Source organism: Dermacentor variabilis, unplaced genomic scaffold (assembly GCF_050947875.1).
Source record: "Dermacentor variabilis isolate Ectoservices unplaced genomic scaffold, ASM5094787v1 scaffold_13, whole genome shotgun sequence".
Taxonomy (NCBI): domain Eukaryota; kingdom Metazoa; phylum Arthropoda; class Arachnida; order Ixodida; family Ixodidae; genus Dermacentor; species Dermacentor variabilis.
Window position 1 is genome coordinate 45,921,122 of NW_027460291.1, and position 25,881 is coordinate 45,947,002.

Below are 25,881 nucleotides of genomic sequence, written 5' to 3' on the forward strand. Positions count from 1 at the left end.
GACTTGCTGTCAATATGTAGGGTGAGTTTCGTTTTCTTGGCGCTCTGAACCCTAACGAGGCCAAATAATTACACTCAGTCGAAAAAGAAAAGACCCGTGCAATGATTGCAACATGGACAGCGAAAGACTGCAATTCCGCGGAACGCACGAAACAAAAGAAAGGTTGTTGAAAATAAGGATTCGTACTACGCAAACGGTGCACGAGGCGCATTAGGTTGGTATTGGATGTACATTCGAAACACAATTCAAGCATAAAGATCTCTACACACAGAAATGCGCAGAATGAAGCGGTAGAAAAGATTGGACTATCGACATTTAACAGTCGAGACGACGCCACCTGTGTCGTCCCGTAGGGGGTATATTGTGCAGAAAGTGTTTCCTTATTTGGCACGCATAGAATGTGCTAAAAACTAAATGTGCATTCAAGTGTACCATGCGTAGTAGTAATGCTTCGAGCTCCCGCATGTAGAAAGTATTTTCAGGGAAAAGTCGTTTTAGCAAAAGATAAGACGGAACATCCGTACAGCAGTGTCACCTAAATACACATACATGCACATGTAGCTATATAGCTCTGGAAATATGAGTTGAATATGTTATTGCTTATAAATTTCTGCAAACACAAAAGCAGCTGTCAAGAAAGAAACAGCAAGAACACATACGCAATACAATGGCAGCTGTGCTGTAAAATTGGTCATGGATAAGGTAACATCCGCCTGCTAGTCCATGTATTCATTCAAAAGTGCTTGCACTAATGCCAGTGCATGCAGTACATCGTTGCTCAATAGGCCAAAGATTGTGGGGACGCTCGAATCTCACGGGTCCCTACATGTCGTTTTCCCTACATGGCTGTCGCGTCTCCTGTAATTTGGCTTGCCCGCGTAGCTATGCGCCGCCGGTGGTCGGTGTAGTTGCAGAATAGCACGAAAGATGGCCGAGTGTTGAGCTGCTAACGCCACCTAAAGGCGAGTTAACTCGGGCCCAAAAGGGAGTAGCCTCTTCCTCTTTGGCTTAGGTTCGCGGGACCGTTCAGAGAAGGGCCACGGATCGGGGCACCGGGATGAACAAACACGATCGTTCCAACGTGCCACCTTTCGCATCGTTGTACACGCAAATGACTAGGCGTTTCTTTCCGGCATGGGGCGAACATATTCGCTTGATATCCTGTCGCTGTCAGTCGGCCATCCTCGACTTGTGAGCGACCATTGAAATTTTTCATTGGTTGTGATTATGATAGCAGGCATTGGTATATAGAAGGCGCAAAAAATAAACGTTTGATTGCTTGCACTACTGTGTTGTCGTTCATTTTTCTCAAGAGCACGTTTGAGACTCCACAAGATAAAGTTGGCACCTAAAGATTTGATGACCAGTCAAAAGCATGGCACTTTGGACGAGTTGGTATGAATGGAGTATGGAGTCAAGCAGTGAATTGGCGTATCTCCGACTGCAGCCACAGGCTGTCTGAATATGTTGTCACTTGGTCACTATCGGTTTTGTTGCTTGGTTTCGTTTGTAATCTCTTGATGTCACATGCTTTGCCGAGTGTATAAGTAGCCTTTTGTGTCACGAAATAAACCATCAGTGGGAAGTTAGCGCTGACTCTGTTTTCCATTCCCTTTGATTACCCCTACCTCCTTCCTTTTTTGCTCTTTCTGAGCTGCGCTACAAGCCTAACACTGATGACCAGGATTGCTCGGGAAGCACAGACCAAGAGGCGATGCTTCTAAATAGCCGCGTGGGGAAACCATATCAATAGATTCGCTTGGGTACACGTAACAATGAAACCTGCTCCATAAAAAAAGTCACGTTTTTTGTTGGATCTCTCACAGCGCTATATAACACATGAAATAATGATTGCACCCTCCGTGACCATTTGTGAAGCCCTTCAACTGAACAACCCAGCAGTTTTGTTTTATTTTTGTGTGAAAGCATTAAAATGCTCATTAAGCGAAGAAGCAGGCGTCTGTAGCAGCGAAAGGGCTCCTCACTTCCCATTAGCTGCAGCGTACGTCACGTGCGCGCCTCGACAGAGAGGAGCGGCGAAAGGGGAATCCGCTGCAGCACTCGCGCCAGGTGTTGCATGAGGGGAGAGGGCACCTCCCCTCATGCGACGTCTCCCTTGCTTTCGTTCTCGGAAGCCTGTGTTGTCCGCGCGTTGTTCGTCTGCGCAAGCTCTCGCCTGCGTTCCGACGGGCAGGGGGTTGTGCGAAAGACGACGACAGCGGGACCAGCTGACTGCGGCGAGCGCAAGATGTGCGGTAAACCACCGTTTTCTTATTTGTGGCAATTGTTCTTACTGCTTCCAATTCCACTACGGAGCGTCTGCGGGGCTATTTAGAGTGGCAGGATCTGCGATCGTGAAGTGCACACAAAGTACTCGAAGTCTGCAGCGAAATCTGTTGCTGTTCAAAATAAGACGTTTCCACATTGCGAAAAATGCAGTACAGAAAACTGACCCGAATGGCATGGCGTCACACGGCACATTTTCTGTCTGTAATTTTTTTTAACTAGTCCTAGGCAAATAGTTCTTAGGAAAAGGGTCTTCTCTGAGTACTGGATGCCTTCAATACTGAAGTTGTAACACTCCCACTAAAGAATAAAATTAAATCGTGAGATTTTATGTGCCAAAATTGACGACAATATGATTATGACGTTCAGCATAGTGGGCAAATGCAGCTTTATTTTTTACCCACGTGCACCTGGGATTGTTTAACGTTCCCCTAAATCTACTTGCAAGAGCGTTCTATGATTTTGACCCCACTGAATGTGATAAGCGTGCCCGTGATCGAAACCATGGCCTCCAACTCTGCATCGTAACTTTACAGCCACAAAGGTCCCGCGGGGGGTGCCCTAAATGTAATTTTAAAAGTTTACTGATGAAAAGTGTTATTAATCATATTGGTGTGATGATTTCTTCAAACTTAAACATAATTACCTCCCACTCATCTGAAAAAATAATGGCGGTCGCTTTTAGTTTTTTCGTTCACCGCGATTCTCGTTTTTGATATCGCAGCAGAGCATGCTGTTTTTTTTTTTGGAAATGGAAGTGCCTAACGCTCGCAATTCAAGCTCTAAATTGAGGAGTTTCAAATTTGCACTACGTTGTAATTTGTTGATATTCCTCATAATCTTTGACTATTAGGAATACCTACAGGTTAAGATAAAATTGTCGTGTGACAGAATGAGCTTTATTGCCGATATTTGCTAGCCTTCGGTGAGTCTGGCTGTCTTCGTGCATTCTGCCATAGATGTGTCTTGTATATTAAGATACACGATGCTTCAACGGATGTATTGAAAATAGATATGCCGATACCTGTCTTTCGGATACAGCATGATACAGACACAAGATACCCGTACAGTATCTTAAGATAGCATCGCTACTGCTCCGCCATACTGGGTATCTGCCCCTGCAAATGTGCCACTGGCCATCTGTCGCTTAATGAACCTTGATTGCATAATTTACCATGCTCTGCAAGGGGCACGGCACTCCTGAATGACTTTTTGGGGCTTTGTTCATAACCATAAGAGTGGTGAACTTGCCTTCATCGTTCTGCATCCTTCATCCATGTCATCGTCACCACTCGTCAGCCTTTTCGTCCCCGTTTCCCACTCCCTCTGTGCAGAGCAGCAGGCTAGAGCACGCTAGCTCGGGCCGACCTCTCTGCTTTCTTTCAAATAAATTCTCCCTCTCTCTTTCTGACGCCAACTTGGGTATGTGCCACTTGACATGCGCCGTTCTTGGATTGACCTCTTTGACACCAACCTGGGTCACTGGGTATCACAAGAACAAGGACTGACAGTCATTTAAGTGTCCTTAAGATATCTGAATCGGAAAGCATTGCGACTTCTCTAATTGGTTACGTCCATAATACGTGACGTCATACATTGTCAGGTGTCCTTCACAGCTCTACCTTAATCAACCTTAATCCACTTTATTCCACCTTGCACTAAGTTGTACCAACTTCAATCCACCTTAATCCACTTTAATCCACCCTGCTGTAATTTGTACCAACCCAGTCTACCGTATGCCACCTTAAAGTGACACTAAAGTGAAAAATGATTTCTTCTGCATCAGTAAATTACCTTTCTACAACACCAAAAACACCAGTTTTACAATAATAAGAGGTTTGGTAGGCCATAAAAGCACAAGAACGAAATACGGGTAGCGACGCCTACTTAACTTTCCGCACCTGGTGGCTGGGACGACATGGACTTTTATGGCATCTTCTAGGGCCTACTAAATATATAAAGCGGTACAGATTGACTACATTGCGTTCTAAAGGGACGAACTATTAAACATGGCAAGTTTCGGGAACCTTTACTTAGCCAACGCGGCCCAAATGCCAAAACATACTTTGGAATCCCTGAAGTCAAGCTGACGTAACGGCGTTGGGGTTTCGGCGGGAAATTCAAATACTGAGACTTGGACCTTCATTTTCTCATCTAATAATCAAACTATCTTTTTGAAATGACTACCTGCAGGGTTCTGAAACAATGCTTCATTAGTCTAAACTGATTTATTGTTTCGCTTTAGTGTCCGTTTAATGCACTTTTATCAACCTTATACTCCTTTAGTTTGCCTTCATTCACGTCAGCTTAATTCATTTTAGTCCACCTAAAACCACATTACTCTAACTTGTTCTAACTTTAATTCTCTGTTGCTACTGACCTCGTACAGAACGCTGATGACGTCACTGATGATGATAATATTTGGTCTCACTCGTTGCCTACAATGCCATCTTTTCTGCCTCATGGAACATATAATGCTTTCGCATCAACTAACACCTACGTATTTCACCTAACGCAATGCGAAGCACTACGTAGATGTCCACGGGAGTTGACTCTGCTTAGAATTTTTTTAGGAGACTGCACATACGCCATGGTCTTTATGTATTACCAACGAATGGATAGCAGGGACGATCGTAACTGCTTGCTGAAAGCGGAGAGAAAATTACTTCACTGAAAGAAAGGAGCAAATAAGCGAGCTTTATAATCTGATATTTTCGCCACTGAAGCAAACAATCACTGATGCGTTATGAAAGGTGTGTCGTATTATTCAACCGGTTCGTGACTGAGACGCGCTGTTTCGCGAGCGAACTGTGAGCCTCCCACTGAACAGAAGGAAAACGCTGCAACGGCGGGCACTATGTTGGCTTGCTTTCCAGTTCGGAATGAAGAACGCCGAAAGTAAAATCTTACACAGGAGGCGTCTATGAAGTCACCGTATATAGGAGCAAACTGCATCTCATCTGTTAGGGATGAATTTTCTAGAGCAAAGAAAAGCTAAACAAATAAACAACACAACTCCCTACTCGATCGTGATTTCGGCTCCCACTCAAAAGCGTATTTTGCTTTGCTTTTCCAACAACAATTTCTTGTTCTTCCTTTCTTTTTGTCTACCAGGCACGCAGTGCTCGGTTTTGATCCCAAAGGACGCGCCAGAGGCACTATAACGCAAAGTGATGTAAAGCTATTCCATTTTGATGTTATTCCCATCTCCTGATGTCAAATTTATGTCGCCGCCGACGTAAGCATAGGCGGTGACCAGCAATGTTTTCTTAAGAGCCCAATCAAATGCATGCACTGCTTGTTTAGAGGCGGTCCCTTTGGTTTTAATGCGCATACCACTGCCTGCTTTGACACGTTTTTCTTAACAGCTCAGGAGAAGCGACGAGCGCGCTCAAGTGGAGAAGTTTTTTGTGGAGCCTAGCTAGCGGAGCTGAAGTGGATGACAGGGGAAGGAGGATTGCGCCGACGAGTGCTTCCAGCAGGATTAAGGAATCCGACTGGCTCTCAATCTTACGCCGAAAAATTTTGCCAAGCAGGCAGATGTCATCATTTTTCCTAATAACCAGCAACCAACTAGAAATCCTCCTTTATTTGATCCGGATGATATTTCAGCCATTACAATGCCTTTCACGAAAGCCGAGATACTCGCTGCGATTTAAGGTAAAAAGCAACATTCAACGCCTGGACATGACGGTCTCCCGTATGAGCTCTTCGAGAACTTGGAAGGTGAGGCCATCGACATTTTACTCCAGGTTATGAATAGCGCATGGATCAGTGATGATTATGATGTACAGGGTTTTTCGGTGCAAGCGCCAGGGTTGGCTAAAGAACGCCAGGAAATCGTGCGGGCCACTCGATGTATGGATCGATGGACCTTTCCCAACTGAATAGAAACACTCCCTAGGGGTGCCCATACCTAGACAGGGAAAGCCGCCTATAGACCATGAAGCTCTCCGGTCAATTTCTTTGACACCAACGATCTGTAAATTGCTTGAGCGAATGCTGGCTACTGGACTTTGGTGGTGGCTCAAACACAATCATAAATACCATCCAGTTCAGATCCAATTCAGGCCGTACTCAGGTACGGAATATAGCCTAGCTTACTGGCAGATGACTTTCACGTCTCACCTTGCAGTCATTTGGTGCCCACTGTGGCGGCTACTGGCATAGCCAAAGCGTGCGATGATGTAAATCACGACACCATTCTGCAAAACATGGACACGCTCAGCTTGCAGCTTCAGGTGAATAATTAGTGCACTCATCCTTAACCCGCCGAACATTTTCTATACGTGCAGACTGGAAGCAATTCGGCTCGTTTACATCAACCCGTGGGGCACCACAAGGCTCCGTTCTGACACCATTATTATCCGACATTGCCTTCATGCCTATAGAGTATAAACTACAGGAAGTTGATAATATAAGATTTCTCATTTATGCCGACAACGTCCCACTGTGGTCCACTCACTGGGGCTTCGAAATACAATGTAAACAACTGCAGAAATGTCTTGGCGTGTTACGCGAATACGCGTAGTGCAGTCGACTTCAGACATCAACACAGAAATCTAGCTACTTACACGTCGCCTAAAAAGAGGGCAGGAAGTCAGTTTGCGATAGTGACTTTCATCTCAAGATTGGCTCATCGCTGATTCCTGAGGCTGAAGAGCTGCGGGCTCCTGGCCTAGAAGTTCACCAGTCTTGGTCTAGCGTGACGTGGATCAACAAGATAAGCAAGACATCTGCGAAAGCAGTTCACCTGATTCGCAGAATTGCGCCACGGAGTGGTGGGGCTGGCGTTGACGTGGCCCATTGCCTCGTGCGCTCCGTCCTGAATCCTCGCATTGCATACCAAGCACAGTTCTTACGACTGACTACTAAACAGTGGGACGAAGTTGAGGGTATAAACAGAAGTGCTATGAAAGCAATCAGAGTCCTTCCTCGTCTGACACCTATACCAACGCTACGAAAGCACGCACAGCTGAACACAATTTCTGAGATCTTTGAACAGTAACAGCAAGCAGGAAAGCTCAAATGATGCCACATACCGACAGTCGCGACGCTCTGTTCCTATATCTATTGAGACAGTGCCATGACTACGAACTTGGACAATGTTCCACCACGGAAGCATACATCCCTAGCCAATAACAAGACGACAAAGCTCCACCGGCGGATTCAACCGATTGCAACAACTGAAACGACCGTAGCTACGGTTGAGATACACGGACGCGACCGTTAGTTAACTCAAAAGGAGGACCTTTGTTGAGTTCTTTTCGAGGTGTAGCCTGCATTATACGGGATAGCGCGGCGGTCAAAGGACGCGTAGTGGTGATGCCAGGCCGTGAATTAGTTGTGCGATGCCAAAAAGGCAGTCGGACAGTACGTAAGGAATCGGGGCTCTGTAGCGAGGGGAAGGGTCTACGTGCCCTTTGTATTTCCGGGCTGACAAGTTTGAAAGACGCTTTCAGACAGCGCCCGCCTAGAGTACGGCTTAAGGAGACGTCTCTTGCGCATAAATTTTGAAAACTTTTTTTCTATAGGTCGTTCTTTTTTAGCTGATAGGCTTCAATTATTTGAGATGCATTTGCACCACCAAGTCTAGGTTATTAGTCAGAAACCTGTAATGGCACGCCTAAATATCAGCTCGCTTTTCAAAAAGCTCGTGAGATTTTCTTTCAAAGTAAAACGCGTTATCTAGATGAGTCATTGTTGATCGCGCTATTTAGAAAGTGTTTGTACCATTCCTTTAGGGCGTGTCTTGCTCGGACACAAAGAAGCAAAGCATTGGTGCATGTCTCGCGCGTTTATTCATGAGACGGCAGCGTTTCAGTAGTGATTAGAGTGTGCATGGAAGTATATAGAGTTGGGCTCGAATATTCGTATGAATTCAAGCGCGTAATTCACGCAACATTTTTACAGCGAAGCTGTATATGGCTAGGTTTCCGTGCATTCTTGTTGTCCTGGAACAAAAACTATCATCATTATTGGCTGATACCCCCTTAAGCATTCATGCTTCCCTAAGCAAGCTAAAAATACAATGGCTCATATCGCCGCACGGCAGAAGTTACAAGCCCTCAGCAAAGTGAAGCGAACAGTGCTTAAATTCTTTCGAATCACTCATACAACATACAGAACAGCATGTCGAAAACTGTCAGCATCAATGGCTCATATCCCCTTGAGCAATGGCTCAAGCCAGTCTCCGAAAGCAGCATCAGTCTTCGCACTTGTGCCGGGGGGGGGGGGGGGTGATACCCAGGGTCGACGTTATTCGAGTCCTGGGCATGTTTGTCGAATTGAACGGCGGGAACGGAACGGCTCTCCGCAAGATCATCGCAAAGACGGACAACGCTTTCTACCTCGTTCGCAGAATAGCAAACAGGCACCAAGGAATGAAGGAAAACAATCTCCTCAGGCTTATCAATGCCTTCGTACTATGTCACTTTACGTACACAATTTCTATGTACAACTGGCTCAGAGCGGAGCGAGACAAGCTCAACGCTTTCATCCGCAAAGTGGTCAAGAGGGCTCTCGGGCTACCCATCAGGACCCACACCGAGGATCTCCTCAAGCTGGGGGTGCATAACACTGCCGAGGAGATTGCCGAAGCCCAAGAACGCGCGCAACTCACTCGCCTGAGCACCACTGCGGCAGGTAAACACATCCTCGAAGAGCTGGGTTACCAACCTGCGGGATTTCCGATGGTCAGTACCCCGATCCCTAGGTGCATTCGAGACAAGTTCGAAGTGGCCCCTGTACCCCGAAACGTCCATCCCGTCCATAACGAGGGCAGACGCAAGGCCAGAGCAGCAGCCATACTCAAACAGATCAAGCAACGAGACATTAAAGCAAGCTTCGTCGATACCGCAGAGTACAGCGATGGGAGACCTTTGCCATTGTTGTGGTCGACTCCAGCGGCAAGATTTCCAATAGCGCTTCCTTTCGCACTTCAGACCCCGGAGTCGCCGAGAAAGCCGCCATCACCCTCGCCCTGCTAGACGGTCGTGGGTCCGAGATTTATAGCGATTCAAAAACGGCAGTTAGGGCTTTTCAGAAGGGTTGCATCGCCAAGCAAGCTGCTCGTCTTCTTAGCAGCTCGAGTCAATATGCTCTCACGCATCATTCAATCCACTGGTTTCCCGCTCACATAGGGTCGGTCGAGGGTGCTCCCCCGAACATCAATGAGTCTGCTCACGAGGCTGCGCGTGACCTCACCGACCCCGCTTCCTCTGCAAGAACCACCGACTCCCCTCCTCCCTACCGCCATAGGGACGCTCTCGCTACTTACAACGAGATTAATAAATTCTCCTACATGTCTAAAGGGTCTTTCCACCTCCTCACCCCAAGTTGAATAGAGCGCAAGCCGTTTCGCTCAGGCTTCTGCAGACCAGCACGTATCCGTGTCTGTCCGTTCTCCATGAAGCTTACCCGGACGTGTATCGCGACGACGCCTGCGCCTCCTGCGGGCAGACCTCCACTCTAGCGCACATGCTCTGGGAGTGCGGGTCGACATACCCCAAGTTCATCAAGGAGGAGTGGGACTCGCTTCTGCGTAGCCCCGCTCTAGAAAAACAAATCCTGGCTGTCCGGCGGGCCCGCGACCGGGCCGGTGGGCTAGAACTGCCGGTCCCGACGTGGGACTAGCCGGGTGCGCGACGAGTTCGCATCCTCGCCCAACCTGCAATAAAGTTTCTTCACTCACTCACTCACTCACTCACTCACTCACTCACTCACTCACTCACTCACTCACTCACTCACTCACTCACTCACTCACTCACTCACTCACTCACTCATACCCCCGTGAGCAATGGCTCATACTCCCGTAAGCAAGCAAAAAATGCAATGATTCATAGTCCCGTGAGGTTCATGGCTACTCACTAAGCATGAATTAGCTGCGATGACATTACCCCTGTTGTCGCCGGTGATTTCAATGCGCATGCGTCGGTACCGAAAATGGAGCGGTTTACGTATTCCGAGTTGCATACGTATCACTTGCTATGCCACACCGATCCGGCCCAACCGGTCACCCAACGGCGTACGTGCATCGATTTCACATTGTCAAAGAATGCTGTTGCAGTTACGAGTGAAATAATGACCACCGATCAAGACAATAAATGAGTGTGCGTAACTTTCGTCACGATGACCTCCCGTCAAGGCAATAAATGAGTTCGTACTTTTGTTCAAAATTATGTGTCCCCTAATGTCGTGTGCTAAACAGCTTCGCTGGCCAACCACCTTCACACAGTGGAATGGCTCATGATTTTTTTTTGCTATTGAATCAACTTGGTACTCACATAATGTTTTAGGTGTGTTCCATTTATGTAAGCTTTCGACTTAATGAAATCATTCTCGAACACCTTCTGGTTTGTGAAATCTAGGTTTCAATGCTTATGGCTTGCGCGGCGTCAATGGCATGGAAGTAAATGTGCCAATGGGGCCTACTATTATGTGCTCAATTTTAGCACAGGGTCCAGAAACGGGGCTCGCAGGCGTGCCTTTCACGTACTCACATATCTAGGCAACGACGATTGCATACGCTACTTTGCCACCTGGTTTAGTTTGAGCGTGAAGGATCGTTGATTTCAATCAGTCGTAAGATGCAAACACACTCTATACAACGGCGAGGCAGAATAACTGTTCAGGGATTCTATAATTTTACTTCTTTCGGTGATTTCAAAACGGCTTAGTTAAAATTTCTTTACTCCGTCGTTCAAATTTCCCGCGGGTTCTACCCATTCATAAAAGCGAATGATGGAACAACGTTGCGAACTACAGACTTTCCTCTTCAACGAGAATTACGTGCAAGATAATGGAAAACGACATTTACAGCTCAATTATGTCGCATTCAGTTAAACCCACTTTTTTCAGTTCTAGTGACCATGGTTTTAGTCAAGGTTTGTCGTGTTCAACTCCGATAATTTCTTTTCACAATCTCGTCTCTCAAAAAGACAGAGCCAAAATAATGGACTGCACATTTCTAGACTTCAAAAAAGAATTTGATATAGTGGCAGACAATCTTCTTATCTAAGAAAACTTGTGGCCTATAAATTGCACAACAGTGCCATCGATTCCATTACTGAGTATCTCTCCCCAATACAGGATCTGTGGTTGGTAACGATGCTAGTTCTGAATATGCTCCAGTGACCTCAGGTATCCCCCAGGGATCCGTTATAGCGCCGCTTTGTTTTTACTACTTTTTTTTTTAGTGCGGGTCCTTTGCGAACAAGAGAAAGAAACTGTTAGTGCGTGAGTCACACGACAGTGGAAGATTTGCGGAGCTCCTACGGAATATGTGGATTGTTTGAGAGGAAGGCTTTGTCTTCACGACCTATGCTTGTCTCGCCAGACTTTTGTAGAGAAGGCACTCTATGGTGTGACGCCAGCAACAGTGGTCAAAGTGTCGTCCTTGCCCAAATTAACGAAAGCTGTGAAGCGCATCAAGTGCTGTACCTCAATCGAAAACTGGCACCACGAAAAGAAGCGTGTAGTACCTCTGAGAAAGTGTGTTTTTTGCATGGTATGTGCAATTCAATAGCTCGGATGCAATATACAAGACACAGAATTCACGGTGGAGAGCGACCATTGCCCTCTTGTATGGCTGAAGCAAATGTAGAAAAGAAACGAATGACCGCTGAGATGGTCACATTTGGCCGCAATACAACTTCGGGGTCAAGTGTAAGAAAGGGACCCAGAATAAGAATGCAGACGGTGTGAGCCGGAGAACGTATTTTGTACAAACCGCAATCGATGCAATCGATGTTGTTGAGATAGGCAACTTGTTTCTGTCTTGCTGAGAGCTGACCGCGACAAGCACAGAGACAGAGAGAGAGGTATAACACTGTAAAGATACGCGGGGATCATAGCGTCCGGTAGGCGTGTCGCTCGGGCACAGCGACCAGTGTGCTTGTGTGTGTGTGTGTGTGTGTGTGTGTTCCCAGGGAGATGGACACAACAAAGCGAGGGCTGGGCCCTCGTCTGCTGTGTGACATCAGCCATCACTTCTAGAACAATCCCCGAGGCCGCGAGCAAACATCGACGGTTCGGGCAACCTCACATCTGGTCACCCTCAGGTGGAATCTGTTGGCGGCGGATGTGTTTGTTACGTCTCAACACGGCCAAGGCCGTTAGCGAGACGTTTGCCACGAGGCAAACCCCACCCATCCATCAGCGCCTACCAAGAAGTCAACGCACTGTTGACACCGACCGCTATGTATCCACAAAAGGTACCCTCCCCCACCACTACATTACAGCCTGAACTAATGATGAAAAACGCGAACGTCAAATGCTACCGAAGAACGCCGTCGGCCTTCGATTACCAGGGTGCTATCCTTCCGTATATTCCATACGATCGGAGGGGGGGGGGGATGTTGTGATTCGACGATTGTGATTGGCTGTGATAAAGTCCTCAGATTCCCTAGTCGACTCGCCTAAGGATGACGACGGCATTAAAAGCGTAGTTTTTTCGTGGAGTATGGCCGCTGTGTCTTGATGGGAACTCGCACGTTTGACATGTTCCTGCATGGAGTGGGCTTCCGTAATTGGAGCCGTTAACTAACGTCAAAGAAACCCTTTTACCTTCATTCGTACTACATTCGTACTGTTGGATTTCATTGCCCTAACTCCACCTCAAGCCGCAACAGCGTGTCCTCTCAGACCATCATTGCTACATCGGCCTGTTTTACCGATGTAAACACGTCCACAAGAAAGAGTCACTTTGTAGACGGTGCCGCATTTCCGGGTCAGAAATTGCTTGGGGTGTCTCTTGCTGCAGGCATTACGCCGTTCGCCACTCGCGTTCATACGCTCATACACTCACCGAGCTGGTTCGAGGCCGAAACCACAACCAGAATATCGGCGCATATTGCAGCCTTCTTGATCCTTTAGGTCACTTTGCGCACGTATGGGATTACGGCGGTTTTCGTCCTGTCGGTCTTCTTCGGCGGCACAGCACCCATTCTTCGGACTTTATGCAGCACGGTATCCGCGAGGTGGTATAAAAGAAAATCGACAAATTCAGCTCCTTCCAGTCGCTTGATTTGTGAGGCAAGGCTCTGCATAACGAGATAAGGGCACGACCGCAGGAGTACGTTTTGCAAGTTGTGAAGACTGTTATAATCAGGATTTGCAGGAACCAGAGCGCCCGAGAAATTTTTCAAGCGTCGTCTATTGAACGGATTCACCCTAGCGGCGTCAGTGGCCCTTATGTGTCACTTTCGAGGAAAGAGATCGATTATCTGCGAGGCTGAGGGATGGAATACACCAGGTTTTCTGATTATTTCGCTCTTTGTTCTCTGTCGTTTTCTTCCCTCTTCCTCTCAATTTTTTAGACATGAACTGCATTTGGGTGCCTCGACTTTTTGAAGGCGAAGCATTCTTATACTTTTCAACTGTTGCCGCTACTGTAGCTGTGTTGCACGCCGCGTCGCAAGGTAGCTCACAGCGGGTAAATACATGACACGAGCGTCGCAGACTGGAAAGCAGATGCGAGAAACTCGTTTGGGCCTTTTTATCGCGTCACATGTGCACAATGCACTTTGGAACTCCTTGGGCGTCGCCACAATACCCTCCTGATAGCTGTAATTACCCGTGATCCCCCTTAAGAGCAAGGCAGAAACAGCAGTGCTCACTATTCTACTAACGTGCAAATGTCCAGGGGAGAGGTAGATAGAATGGTAGAGAGGAAGTGACCGAGGACGAGAATGGGCAGAACAGACGCAGCCACGAGGCGAATGAATGACAGCCTCGCCACTCTTCGCTCGCAGTTCCCGTTGATGGGGGGGGGGGGGGAGGCAGGGAGGGAAAAGGCGACGTGAGAAGGCGATGGGACGCCACTACTAGACACGACAGCGCTTGCGGACAAACTGGATAAACTTGTTTATCGTATGGTATGGTTGGTCTCTGATATTTCTGAAAAAAAAAATAAACAATAGATATTTGTCAAGGGTACAAAGGCCGCATGGCGTGCAAACGCAAAGCTGCCTTAGAGCACCGTAGCATCTAGGCGGCACTACGGAAGCGGTCACACGTCAAATCAACACTTCTTTGCCCGCCGTCGTAGCTTGAAGACTATGACATTGCTCGAGGTGACGGGTTCGATCCCTACCGCGGAAGCCACACATCGACGGGGGCAAAATACGAAAACGCTCGTGTACATCGATTTAGGTGAGCGTTAAAGTACCGCAGGGGTCGAAATTATGGTTGAGTCCACCACTACGGTGCGTCTCATAATCCGACTGTGTTTTTGCCACGTAGCTCTACGCAACTCAATCAAAGTTTAACACTTCTCCGTGCTACCCTCTTCGCAAATCATTAAATATGATGCGCAACAACGCCTCAAGCGAACACGTCTCGCTGTTTGTTCTGCGTACTACGCAGGCAAATAGAAGCGGCCCACGCAAGGTAACATTTAACATCAAATTGGCACTCTCGTATGGGACTAAACGCTGAAGAAATTAAACTGATTAAACGTTCGCCGTTAGCATAACCGCTACTTATGATTAGTGAAGGCAAACTGCACAGAAAGCTTGGCTTACGTTGATTCCCACAGTGCGTGGGATCCGCATAATTTCTTTACACTGCCTTTACCAGCTGTTTTAGCTTTTTATTCTCCATGCAAGCGTTTCTGCGTTTCACGACGTTAGTTTCTCTCTATACAATTTTGCCATTGTTACTTTTTTATCTTTCTAACGGTCTCCCTTTTTAAAGCAATAATATTTTTGTTCCGGGCTTTTTCGTTTTATATTCTTACAGGCATTTTGGGAGTATAAACAAAGTGTATTTACAGTATATATACAAGCAGAGTCAATGTGGTTAAGATGGCTGACCAGCAACAACACGCAGCAGCCAGCGTCTCGCGATCTTCTTGTTCTTTCTCTGCTTTTATCCTTCCATAACAGGACCCCTGGGGGCTGAAGCGCCGTCTCGGCGCATGTTAAGCGAAGAAGTGCGAGTGAAGTACGGCTTCAGCCATGAAACGTGCACGATGTCAACAGGCGTCGGACTTGAGGATGCACCAAACTATAACAGCCAGATCTCGCAATTGACATAGTTACCTTAACGTAGGACTTCATAAGGCCCTGTATAGCGAGAGAGAAGCTTCTGGGAGAGGCCGACCCGATGACATGGTGACCAAAGGGGCGCCCAAGCACCTGGGGTGAACTTAACATCGTGATGGCACCGGTCGTAACGCTGTTTTTGTATATGCTGCGAGCCTAATAAACGAGATCGGGCGACTTGACGTGCCATGTGAGCGCCATCGATGACTTCACGAGCGTACTCAGTTGCAGCACCTGGCACAGAAGGTAGGATGGTGTCAAACCGCAATATGGGGTCGCGACCATACAAAAGATAAAAGAGTGAATTGCGGTGTCATGTCGGGACGAGTCATACGCAAATTTCACGTACGCCAGCGTGGCGTCTATGTCGCGGTGATCGTTGCAGACGTACATCGACAGCCTCTCTGTAAGTGTTCGGTTGAGACGTTCTGTAAGAACGTTCGTTTGTGGGTGGTAGGCGGTACACAGCTTATGCCCAGTGGCACAACAGCAAAGGAGGTCATCGACAACTCGAGACAAGAACGAGCGGCCGTGGTCTAAGTAAGTGCTGTTGAGAACGGGGGTCCGAAGACGTGGAAATGTACTTTACTAATGGAGGAGTAAGTGAACGTCGGGCTGGGCCCGATAACGAGGACGTTTTACAAATAAGCTGATTTTTATATATTTACAAGAAAATTCGAAGTAGTAAAGAAAAAGTTCAGGAAGAAGTTGTCGCAGCCGATCGCTCCCGCTGTCCGTTGCTCTTTTTATGCCCTGCGCGGTCACTGTTCAGTCAGTTCCCCAAATCTGGCGTCAGGAGATCGATGACATCAGGTTCTACCAATCCGGAGGTCTGTTGCCCTTTCCTTCCGAAGAGAGCTTTGTCGGAAACGCACGCACATCACTGTGCACAAATAAGAGAAGGGGCATCGTACACTGACTCCGCTTGGCCACTGGCTCCGTCCTCGGCGTGGACGTGCCAATTTTGGCGGCTGACAAGTGAAGGGCCGTAACCTTGCTACTTGCCCAAACCTCTCCTGACTGAAGTACTCCCGTGCTGGCCATAAATGATCTCTTTTGAGAACCATTTTGACGAGGTCGGTCGCCCGTTCCCTATAATCGCGCTAGCCATGGCCGGTGGTTGTCGCGGAGCGAACGGCCGATCATAACACTGTTGAGGTGCACCGTGGTGGAGAATGACGTGGAGGAGAAAATCGGCGACGTCAGTTGCGCAACTAGTCTGGAACGCCTTTGTTATCACGTAGCATGTCGCGTAATCAGTAGCGATGGCGATCCACTTATTCCCTCTAGTCGTCATAGGAAAAGGGCCAAGAAGGTCAAGGCCTACGCAAAAGAAAGGTTCACAGGAAACTTCAATTGCCTGGAGTCCTCCGACATGTGGCAGGAGAGGTTTCTTCCAGCGCTGACACAATTCGCAAGTTGCGACATAATGACACAAAGAGCAGCAGAGACCCGGCCAAAAGAACCGGCATCGTACGAAGTCGTATGTATGCAAAACTCCAAGGTGTCCCGCCGTCGGTGCATCGTGAAGTTCTTCGAGCTCGACGGATCTCAAATGACGAAGTAGGACAAGGAGCAACTTAGGGCCGTCAGGGTTGATATTGCAGCGGTAGAGGATGCCGTCGTGCAGCCCGAACATGCGGCACGTGCCGTGGGTGCTGACCGATTGCACTCCGGCACTGATGGACTGTAAGGATTTGTCGCGTTGTTGTTCAGCACGCCTGTCGGCCAGGTCAGTAAAAGCCATCGCGCAGGTTACCGGGTCATGCGCAGCAGGATTAGCAGGATCCAGGGGAAGACGAGAGAGGCAATCAGCGTCCTTGTGCAGACGTCCTGACTTGTAGTTCACAATAAATTAAAATCCAACGACAAAGCCTTCCTGTCGGGTCCCGGAAGGAAGACAGCCAGCAGAGGGCGAGGTGGTCTGTAACGACCAAAAGCATGCAGCCGTATAAATATGCCCGGAACTTGGCGACTGCCCAAACTAAAGCCAAGCACTTCCTGTTCGGTGATGGAGTAATTTCTCTCGGTAGGAGACAGCAGGCGGCCGGCGTAAGCTATCACGCCCTCGTTACCATTCTGCTGTTGGGTGTGAACAGCGCCGTTGCCCTGGCCGCTTGCGTCAATGCGGACTTCGATCTGTGCAGATGGATCAAATTGGTCATGGGTGGTCAGAAACCCGATGAGAGCGGCGAACGCGTGAGCCTGCTCCAGGCCCTATGAGAATAGCGTGTTCTTCTTTAGAAGATCTGTCATAGGCCGAGCAACGTCAGCGAAGATTTTGATGAAATGACAAAAATAAGAACACAGACCGACGAAGCAGCGCAGGTAAGAAGCAGAACGTACGGACGGCGCGAACTTTTTCCGGATCTTGTTGGACACCGGATGCGTCAACGAGGTATCCCAACACGGTTCTCTGACGGCGTCTGAATCGACGTTTCGTGGAGTTCAGTTGGAGCCCGTCTTTAAGCGAGAACGCCAGAATTGCAGCGAGTGGGGTTAGGTGGCAACCGAACGTGGGAGAAAAAATCATAATGTCGTCAAGATAACAAGGACACGTGGACCGTTTGTAGCCTCGGTGAAGAGAGTCCATCATACGTTCAAATGTCTCAGGAGCATTGCGTATGCCAAAGGGCGTCTGAATTAATATAAACCATCTGGCGTGATGAAGGCCGTCTTCTCTCGGTCCATTTCATCAACTGAAATCTGCCAGTCACCGGATGGAAAATCAATGGACAAGAAGTATTTAGCTCCGGGCAAGCAGTGCAAGGCGTCATCGATGCGTTGTAGTCGGTAGACGCCTTTTCGCCTTATCTTGTTTAAGTGGCGATAATCGATGCAAAACCGCTAGGCACCATCTTGTTTTTTTTTCACCAGGACGTAAGGCAAAGCCCGAGGGCTGGCTCATCGTACGATGACCCCTATCTGGAGCATTTTGTCCACTTCTGGTTTGATGACTCTATGTTCAGCTTGCGATACACAATATGGACGTTGACGAATAGGATTCGTGTCTCCAGTGTTTATACGGTGGTGAACAACAGATGTTTGGCCTGAAGGCCTGTCGCTGAAATCAAAGATGCCACTGTACGATTCAAGCAGGAGACGTATGCCCGTGGCCCGTGCAGAGGTGAGGTCAGGTGCAATCACTTTCGAGAAGGCATCCGTTAAGGAACAAGAGCAGTGAGCTGCAACTGGCGCTAATAAACCGCTCTCGTGACCAGACCAGACTCTCAATGTGAAATTCGAAAGTGCTAGAAACGCTGGCCAAGAACATGCCGGCCGGAAGCAGTTGAGAGCCCACACTGAAATTCAGAAGCGGAAGAAGAACGCCGTTATTTGTAACCGTGACCAGCGTATGCGGAAGAGCAAAGTTACGTAGCAAAAGCACGTCGACGGTGGGGCGAAGCACTTGTTCACCGTCAGAAACGTCTGGCTGTGCGGGAAGTTACCTAAGTGCCCTCAGGTGACAGACGCACATCTTGAAGCGAGCGCAAGTGCGGTGGGGCGGTCCTCGAAGCATTGGTAAGTTGAGGCAGTTCACTCTGAAGAACGCCGGTTGCGCAGTCGATGAGAGCATAATGATTGGATAAAAAGTTCAATCCGAGGCTAACGTCGTGGGGGCAGTTGTAGATCACAGCAAAGGGAACCGAAGTAGGAGGGCGGGCTATACTTAAACGCGCAGTACACATTCGAAGAACAACCAGCACTCCACCGTCGGCCACAGGAAGCACTCGTGCAGTTGCTGGGGTGATTAGCTTCTTTAAGCGTCTACGTAGGCTAGCACTCATCGCAGACACGTGGGCTCCAGTGTCGACGAGTGCTTGGACAGGTAAGCCGTCTATTTTAACGTCCATTCCACTTCTCTTCGTGCGCACAGCCAGAGGATTTGCTGCAGTAGTGGGCAGTGCAGCACCACCTCCGAGGGCTGCATTTCTTAGTTTTCCGGGAGGGTGCGGCCAAAAGCCACAGTGGACGAAAGGAGTCGTGGTTGCGGCGAATGGCGAGATGGGTGACGTGTTTGCGGTGAACAACACTGGTGTCCGCACGGCGATGGTGAGCGACTGTGCCACGTGTTCCTATCAGAGTTGTCAGCGCTGTTAGACTCGGCAATGGGCGAAACATTGCAGGCGTTTCCATCAAACGGTTCAGGCTGGTCGGTGTGCGAGGTGTTGAGGGCCACGAGTTGCGACAGTATCGGGCGACATGACCAATGCGGCGACAGGTGAAACATATCGGCTGGTCGTCAGCAGTTGTCCTCTCAGTCGGGTTGCGATAACGCGGAGTGAAGCGCCAGGTCGGAAGCGAAAATAGTAGAAGGGCGTTCGTTGGCTCCAGAGTTGGCGAATGCACAGAGAGAATGTAGACCAGTGTTCTCAAGTTCCTTGTGAACGATGGATGGTACGAGGGGAACTGAAAAGGGGAACTGAACTGAATGCATCAGGGCTGCGCAAACAGAAAGCTGCGGGCGCCATCACATCTAGGTCACGTCGAACGATTCGCACCACGTCCTCTGATGGCGACGCATGCTGATGTATGGGTTGATCTTCACACGTCGACGTTGGGGCAGTACTGGGAAATCTGGCGAATTATTGCAGGACGCGTCGGCTTTTGGCCTGCTCGAATTGTCGGCACTTTTTGATGATAGCATCAACTGTAGAGCAGCTTTTGCACATGAGGAGATTAAAGGTGTCGTCCGCAATCCCCTTCAGCACGTGCCCGACCTTCTTAGCTTCTGCCATATGGGGATTGGCTTTACGACAAAGCGCCAGCACGTCCTGGATGTATGAGACATATGACTTTGTGGGGGATTGGGCACGGAAGGCCAGTTCCTGCTTTGCGGCAATTTTACGGCAGGCTGGTTTGCCAAACAATCGTGTTAACTTCTCTTTGCGTTGATCCCAGCCGGTTAGCTCCTCTTCGGGGTTTTCGTGCCACACCTTTGCCGTGCCTCTTAGGATAGAACAACAGGTTAGCTAGCATAAACGTAGGGTCCCGCCTGCTAATTCAACTCGCGCCTTTGTACATAGTAACCCACTCTTCAGCCTCGGCGCCATCGGTACAGCTGAAAGTTCCAGGATCCTTGAGTTGCACAACCACGACCACAGGGGACAGCGACGCAGCTAGCGACGGTGACGTTGGAGGACGCAACGACGTCGATCCCAGGTGCTCACCGTCATGCAGGGTGGCGACGGTAATGCGACGTCCACTGCGGAGCTCCGTTTCCAGCCGTGACATCTCCCACCACTATTTTACGGGGATGTTGGGAGTATAGACAGACTGTATTTACAATATAAATACAAGCAGAGTCGATGTGGTTAAGATGGCTGACCAGCCACAACACTCAGCAGCCAGCGTCTCGCGATCTTCTTCCTTTGTCTTCTTTTGTCCTTCCGTGACAATATTGTTGGCACGGCGTTGTTTAGCGTGCAGCTTGGGCGTCGCTTCGATGGGCAATGGCGTAAGGTCAATAATCCAGATATCGAATGTTTTCTGACACATGCGCTGCGGCTGTACTACGAATGGTGAATGCATATATATGGGTTTTCTTGCTCATAATCCCACTTGGAAGTAAGCGCTCAGTATGCCCTCACTCTTAAGTGGTCTGTGTTTTATTTCGCCTTACCTGCCTTAAAAGACATGCATATTTATCATGAAATTTTTTACCCATTAAGCGTGATATTTTCGGAATATTTCTAGCACAACCGTTGCATTTGAGTGGTACACGGATCATTCAGCTAAATAGGAAATGTTCGATTATTACGATAATTATCTTCGATGACTTCTATATATATATATATATATATATATATATATATATATGTGTGTGTGTGTGTGTGTGTGTGTGTGTGTGTGTGTGTGTGTGTGTGTGTGTGTGTGTGTGTGTGTGTGTGTGTGTGTGTGTGTGGGTTACTTTTCGGGGCCTTACAGCAACTTCATTTTCGTAAGTTCCGCTGTGCGCAACATATTATATTTTTTCAGGGCAAAATCGGGTCAAGTACATTCTGAAATAAAAGAAAGTACTCAAACAAATATTTAAGGCCGTATCGATTTATGCGTCGATTCCGCATCGCATATATGTCGTTGAGTACCCTCAAGATGGCAGCCGCCGTTGAAACAGCAGAGTGGCTTTGCAAGACGCGTTGTCTTTGCTTCACGTCGAGGTCTTGGCTTCCGAGGTGCACTTTCGATCGAAGACATTTGCATTTGCTACAATAAATTAGGCAACTATAACAACAGAAAGAGGTGAGCCAATACCATTTTGCACAGCTTCGTTGCACGCGGACGTAAGCTAAGTAATTGCGCAGTTTGACTAAGAATGCATAATTGCCACATGATGTTCCGTTCCAAACTTCTTTTTCATCATATACAAAGAAGGGAGTGCAGAAGACTTCCACTCTGTGAAGCTGGATGACCGGCTAAGCTTTTTTTAGCGCCCGACGCAGAGGTGACACAGAATTTTAAACATAGGTACGAACATGTTTATTGTCCTGATCTGTGGTCATCGCGACGATATTGGTACGCGCACTCATTCACGTATGAACTCTGTTATTAAGTGCGTCCGTCGCGTACGACAATGAATGGCTCATACCCCCGTAAACGCGGCCTCCCCATTACTAAGACAGAAGAGAAGTGAAATTCTACGCTGGAATGATGAGCGGTAACGGAGCCAAGCGTGTAAGAAGACGATGACGCTCGAGCCATTGCTGACGATGATAGTTTTTTGCACAACGGAGCCAGCTGTGGAAGAAGACGACGAACACGCGAGCAGTGGCAAGAACGCGTTCGCGCATTTGGCGCCGAGAATTTTTTCACAGTCATTCGTGAAAAAAAATTTTTTTTTCAGAAATATCGGTTGTTACCCTTGCGCCTGGGACCTCTTTGTGCCCCAGCTCTTACAAGGGTAGTTCGAGGGCACGTTACAGGTCCCCGACCCGACAAGGGTATGTGCCATTGCACCCTTTCTGCAATATGACCAGGATCAGCCCACACCATGATAGTTCTTGCACGCAGACCCCCCGAAACATCGAATCTGAGCCATATACAGTTTTCGAAAAACTAAAGACACAGGATGCCACTGCCTTGTGTAGGCTCAAGACAGGCACTCACACGAAGCTACACATATTACATCGCAAACACCCCCTAGCGTACAGGGACGAATGCCCGTGGTACGGGGCCGCATCAACCCTATACCACATTACGTGGGAGTGCACGCTACCCAACATAGAACACCAAAACACGAATACCACGAGGCCGCAATGGGTGGCACTGCTGTCCAGATCGGCCCTCGACGACCAGCTCAAGCTGATCCAGAGAGCTGAGAAGATGGCAAGAGCAAGCGGAGCCCTGGACGAGGGGCCCCGACCATTAGCGATTATGCTGATTATTCTTTCGACAAAGTTTGTGTATCGTATCCTATAGCTGTATACTGCTTCGCTGTAAAAAGGAGACCAAGACATGAAAGGAGCTCACATGCAACTGAGTAGGAAGCATGTTTCTTGTCTTGGGGCCCTATAACGTAAAACTATTCCAATATGTTTCTATTCGAATCTCCTGACCTCAAATTTGCGTAACCACCAACGCAAGCACCGGGCGGTCACCCGCAGGGTTGTCTGAACGGACCAATCAAACGCTCTCTTCGTTCATAGGAGGTCACTTTTGTTTGCTTGAAAAACGAATAACATTGCCTACACTGAGCGGCTTGTCGTATCTAATTGGCTGACAAGAGGCGAGGAGAGCACTCAAGTGGAGAGGGATTCGATGGGGCCGAGCCACTGCACTGAAAGTCGATAACCGGATGAAGAGGGTGGTGCCGGCGTCTACGATTGGTCGGCTCTCCCTTTCTTAGCTTGCGGTGGCTGGTCGAAAATCGCGGCGGCGTGCAACGGAAGCTCAAGAATGACGCTAAGACGGACCCTCAGCAAAGAAGAGTTGGCAGAATGAGGGGGCAAACGTGCCGAAAGTGCTCGAAAACGTTACACGGCCACGCAAGAAGTATTATTATGCGCAAATACACCCATGCTCTCCGGCAGGTGCGAGTAGCCAGCGTCTGAGCGATCGGCGGCAGCCATCTTTTATTCCCTTCGGAACGGAGCAGCCTGCGGCTATTCCGAAGAAAATTCAGTTTTGTTCGGCATATTAATGCATCTTTATCGCGTACACGTCACTTTGACGCGGTGACTTCTTGCGGTTTTGTGACGTTGCGTGACAAGCAGGTGAAGTGGGTGCAGCCTGAAAACTTTTTACCAATAGCCGAGGGCTAATGGCGAAAAGGGGTCGAATCAGAAATAACTGTTTTTCTTTTTTCTGTCAAATCATGCATAATCAGTATGTACACATCATATCAGATGGGGAGGTATCGTGGTTTTCGTGACGTCGCGTGACAGACCGGTGAAGTGGGGGTGGTCGAAAATGCTTTTGACCAATCGTGGAGGGCTGGTAGCAGAATTGGAATAGAAAAGTTTGGAATAGTTTTACGTTATAGCGCCCTTGATCTCGTTTTTTCCGCAACACTTCTGCCCTCCCTTTGCAACATATAATGCCAAACCAACTAGCCCAACATCTTGCTGTTCCGAAGTTATCAGCTCTCGGCGCACCTACACTCCGTCCCCATCGCAGATCGCTTTCAAGATAGGCGAGGTAGTTACTTTCTTAGCAAAACGCCATTTTATGCATTCAAACGCAAAAATAACTGGAACGTCAATGCATTACTCCGCAATGTTCGGGAATTAATATCTCGAAACTGGTGTCCTCCTAAGAATTCGTTCCAAGTAGATCCGCCTTACGAAATACACGGCTAGAATTTGAAAATTGTTATAAAGGCCATAAGGCAATTAGTTAGAAACGTAATTAGTTAATTTTTGGCAATTAGTCGATTGAGCATTTCAATTATTTTCGAAGTAATGTCAGCCTCTTCGCAGTAAACCAGTTCATGAACTAGAATTGAGCCATATGGCACAGGCAACCTTTACACATTTTTTAAAGTGTTTGCTGAAACACCCGGTATATAGTATATCTCTTAGGGAAGCATATCTATGAAACTTAAAGTTTAATGTGTTAGATTTCACTTATCGCGTTTTATGTCGATAGTTAGTGCAGGTTCGGACTTCTGTGCATAAATCTCGCTCCTTGTTTCTTGCGTTAGCAACGTCGGAGATGGGACGGCGGATTCGTTTCCCACCTGCCTCGGTAGTTAGAACGTTGTTTGCCTGACTACGAGAGTGCGGTTGCATACATGCGGTACAAGAGAATGAAACTGAGCGAAGCAGCAGGGGAGGGGATGAACCAGAAGAATTTTATAGCCTCCAAGATAGGCACTCGGTAAACAGATCATGAGGGACAAGAAGCTTAGCACTAGGGAAAACTAGGTCGTATAGCTGCGCGCCGAAGTAGGGGTATTTTAAAAGAAAGGACGCAGGCGCAATCTCAGTTCTATCCCCGCGCGGTCACGAAGACAGCATTCCCAAGAGTGCGAAATGCAAGAAAAGAAAAGGAAGCGCTACCATTGCGTATATTGTTGTGCGGTAAGAAACGCCCCAGCAGGTCCAACTTAATCTCCACTACACGGCGTCCCTCATAGATCACTGGGCAGCTTCGGGACCTTTAGCGCTACAATTTAATTTCATTGCCCCAACTTTGATAAAACTTCGGTGCCAGCATACTTTTGATTTGGCTGGCAGTACGAGTACTGTAAAAGTATTTAATGCGGGTAGAGACCTGTTGTACAATGCCTTGCAAAAGATTTAAAATGACCCCTTACATAAGTTGGGAACGTTGCCGATTCCGACACTTCACGAACGCAGATGATGCAGGCACCGCGCCTGATACATGTCGATTTCGATTTAATATCACTCTGTCAAGAGCTCTCCCAGAGATCGGATACACATAGGAGTTTGTGTGCCACCGAGGCCTTAGAAATGTAAATCGAACACGCAGGCAAGGACGGAGGGTGCGCATTTCGAGTTCGGCGCCTTTCATTCGCATATTAGACCGCTCCTGAGAATGCAAAGTTGCCTCGGCATCTCAACCCGCACGAAAGCGGGAGACGTGGTTGTGCACAGTCCTATACGTATATGCAGTCCTTACGATATGCGGGCAAGCGAGGACCTGTTGCATGTAAAGGCGCGCACAGTATTTGTTCATTTGCGAAACGTATACGTGCTTGAGAGGATGCGTTGCAGGATGCGTTAGCCGTGAGGCTCCATGTTCGTTTTGATCGCGGAAGGCCTGTCTCTCTATCGAACTGAGCTCGGCAAAGCAATGGTAGGTCCAAAGCACAGGGGCTAGAAATGTTTGACCATGTCACACTTGAGCTATTTAAACTAAGATTTGTATTTGTCCAAAGTTTCGAAGCAACTCCAAAGCAACGAACTTGCTCCGAAACTTCTTTTACGGTTTTTACACAGCTTATTAATTTAAGGAATTGAGGCTCTTCGCAATAGCTGCATTTTGGATGAATATGAAGCGTACAGTGTAATAATCACTAAAAGTTGTAGTTATGCAATACTGACTTCAAACGTTTAATGAAGACAGTATGCTACTTGAAGAAAAA

The 25,881-nt window shown here is 48.1% G+C and overlaps 1 protein-coding gene across 1 annotated transcript in view; it reads right to left on the reverse strand.

The window, feature by feature from the left end:
- Positions 1-25,881, reverse strand: part of LOC142566752 (tachykinin-like peptides receptor 86C) — a 423,363-nt gene that overhangs the window by 148,312 nt on the left and 249,170 nt on the right. The gene's annotated exons all lie outside the window — the stretch shown is intronic.